Source organism: Berghia stephanieae, chromosome 9 (assembly GCF_034508935.2).
Source record: "Berghia stephanieae isolate SIO BIC M18660-M18661 chromosome 9, UCSD_Bste_1.3, whole genome shotgun sequence".
NCBI lineage: Eukaryota > Metazoa > Mollusca > Gastropoda > Nudibranchia > Aeolidiidae > Berghia > Berghia stephanieae.
This window is the reverse complement of record NC_088368.1, coordinates 41,704,444-41,708,465: the sequence shown is the minus strand read 5'-3', so window position 1 is coordinate 41,708,465 and position 4,022 is coordinate 41,704,444.

Below are 4,022 nucleotides of genomic sequence, written 5' to 3'. Positions count from 1 at the left end.
ACGCTGTCCCCTATATGCAACATTAAAGCAGAAGATGTGGAAGTGGATTGGACAAAATAATAATGATAATATTAGTGATAACAATAATAATAATAGTAAGAAGGATATACATTAGTAAAACATTTATAGGCGTATAAAATAATTTTGTACTCTATTCTGTAGTGAACAGGGAGCAAATGAAGGTCATGTAGCGTAGAAGTAAGGTGTTCTTTCAGTTTTTAAGATTAACAAGTCTGACTGCATTATTTTCTAACTCATGCAGTCTATCGATAGAATACTTGGGGCAACCAGATGAAAGAGCTTTGCATTAATCAATTCTACTCAAAAGATTTCTTTTCTGACACCCCCCCCCTCCCCCCATTGCCCGTCCACCCAGCAGTGAATGGGTAGCTGAGTCTTTTAGATTTGGCGAAAAGTACTTTGCGACATAACAACGCCCTATCCAAAGAATAGAAAATAATTGCTACTCTCCGTATTACGCAAAAGAAACCGGGATAAGCTCTGGCTCCATGGGCCTAATGTCTCTGACGAACTAATTTCTTGTTTGTTTGTTTGCTTTGTTTTGTTTGATTTATCCTGTCGGCATGGTAACCATTATGAAACATAAATTATAGTCTATTTATATTTTATTTGTTTTACTGAAGACAATGAAAATATTTTCACTAGGTCACAATAATAAACTACATATTTCTGATCTGTTAAACTTTCTAAGGATGTAAACTTAGTGCATTCTTTTTCGTCTCCTGTTCATGAATAACAAGTGTGTCATATATATTATACATTTCTGTAATTTATTCGAAACAAACAAATGAACCACACCTGCAAAACAAAATGACGTTTAACCTAAAACGTTTATATTACAATTCAAACATTTAATTTATTTAGCGAGAACTGATTTTCCAAAGATGTTCAAAAAACAATAAAAAAGACTCTCCGGTTGCTGTTTCACTTTGTTGGTATGAAATTGAAAGAAATTTTAATTCCGATATACAAAAATACGTATGAATTCCATTCCTGTAAGATTCGGCAAATATAAAGAATGAGTTGCACTCACGTTGCTATGATAAAAGCAGAAACAGACTGAGAGGAAAGGTAAAAATTTTGGGAAAGACGGACCGAAGTTGAAATTGAATGCACTCAGTTTACAGCTTTACAAGTTTGGCATCCATTTCACCCAAACATAAAACATGTTAAGCAAGCGTATAATTTCTTCAGCCATTTATATTTATCAGTTTCTATTTTAACCCTACAAGTCGTAACTTCGTGATGTTGAAGATAATAGCTACCGTAAGAAAATATTTTTTTAATTTGTTGAATTTAAATACTGATATTTTAGAAGGAAGAGGGCCAGTTCCCCTTTTCCCTATAGACTGCTACGCCACTGATCAAAATACACTTGTCAAACATTATATATCTGACCGTACATCAGTGTTGGTACGTCCATTCAGGCCATAACTACTCAAGTTCGATACTTGTATTTTTATTTTGAAAGACGAGTTAACAATGACTTCAGCCCATTCAGTTATATATTATTTTTGTTGTGATTCAGGATATTAATGTAACCACGATTATTGAATATTCTTTTGTATGGGAATCGATTTGAACGGGTTGTTTCCCCTGGTTGAAAGACAACCTGTTATTTGATAATCCCAAAGCCTGAACAAATGAATGAATTGGCCTGCGCGTTGTTGACACATTGTAAATCCTCATCGATTTTGGTCGCCATTCGTTCCGGCAAGAAAAGATTTATTAGTGAGATGTTATTTATGTATTTTTGATAATGATAGTAATGATAATAAAGATAATACGATTAATAATAATAATAATAATAATAATAATAATAATAATAATAATAATAATAATAATAATAATAATAATAATAATAAATAATAATAATAATAATAATATATAATAATAATAATAATAATAATAATAATAATAATAATAATAATAATAATAATAATAATAATAATAATAATAATAATAATAATAATAATAATAATATAATAATAATAATAATAATAATAATAATAAATAATAATATATAATAATAATAATAATAATATAATAATAAAATATTAATAATAATAATAATAATAATAATAAATAATAATAATAATAATAATAATAATAATAATAATAATAATAATAATAATATAATAATAATAATAATAATAATAATAATAATAATAATAATAATAATAATAATAATAATAATAATAATAATATAATAATAATAATAAATAATAATAATAATAATAATAATAATAATAATAATAATAATAATAATAATAATAATAATAATAATAATAATAATAATATAATAATAATAATAATAATAATAATAATAATAATAATAATAATAATAATAATAATAATATAATAATAATAATAATAATAATAATAATAATAATAATAAATAATAATAATAATAAATAATAATAATAATAATAATAATAATAATAATAATAATAATAAATAATAATAATAATAATAATAATAATAATAATAATAATAATAATAATAATAATAATAATAATAATAAATAATAATAATAATAATATAATATAATAATAATATGAGATATATATAAGATATATATAATGAATGAATGATGATATACATATCAATGATATGATAATATAATAATGATGATGATGATAGATGATGATGATGATGATGATGATGAATATATAGATAATTAATAATAATAATAATAATAAAATAATAATAATAATAATAATAATAATAATAATAATAATAATAATAATAATAATAATAATAATAATAATAATAATAAATATAATAATATAATAATAATAATAATAATAATAATAATAATAATAATAATAATAATAATAATATAATAATAATAATAATAATAATAATAATAATAATAATAATAATAATAATAATAATAATAATAATAATAATAATAATAATATAATATAGTGATTACTTTGTGATTATTGATTGGTTAATTGCCAGAATGTGGGCAGGACAATACTTCCAGGACTGCACACTAATATCTCAAGAAATGCAGAGGCTCACGATTGTTATGTTATTTAAATCTGAAAAAAAAGTTTTTGATTCAGTTGGAATAATTATGGCAGTCCACAGCATTTTCTCTTGGTTAGAAACATAGAAAGCAATATCATCTCACATTCAGTCATTGGGTTAAATTATGATTGAATTGATACACAAGACGTTCTAGATTGTAGCTTTTACCCGCAACACGACAATTAAAAACTATTATCCATCTATTATTATGAAAAGTGTGTTTCCTCAAACAGCATCAGAATCAGTCAGTGCTTGAACATGAAGCAGACATGAGCGAAGGAGATGTCAACTTTGTAAGTGAGAATCTCGGTGAGTGGAGCTGTCTACTACTACTAGATCTAGGACTCTAGTACTAGTGACTGACAATGCGAAGTGAAAAACATCTACAAAGCATTCTAGAATTATGCGAGTGAAACATCCAGAGGTAAAGACCGGAAAGCTACTACGTGTTAACATTGAATTAAATATTTACCTTCTCTTAAAACCATCGATGCAGATTACAAACTCAAACACTGAAAATGAAACCGAACCTTCGAATTATTTGGTCTCCGATTCATTGCTGCTGACTGCTGATTAGGAACGTTAGAAGCCGGACAACGTTGCGCCCAAAATAGATCTTCCGTCTTTGTTGTTTAAATTATAGATAATACACTCTCATTTAAAACAAACATGTGTAAATAAAATTTTAATGTAGTTAAATTCAACATATGTGTCTATATTATTCTGAAAATCAGGTTACAGATAGTTCTTGTTTTGTTCAGACAAGCGCATTAATTTTTGAATAATTAACTTTACCCTGGTCTAAAAATAGATTGACATTTATCTTTGATAAATGTCACCATTTGTTTAATAAAATATCAATATCTAGACATTATTTGATGCACGATCGAGTATTTATGAGTATGTGTTTATTTTGCCACCCGACAGCAACATTTTAATGAATTTTTTTTCTATAATTTGCT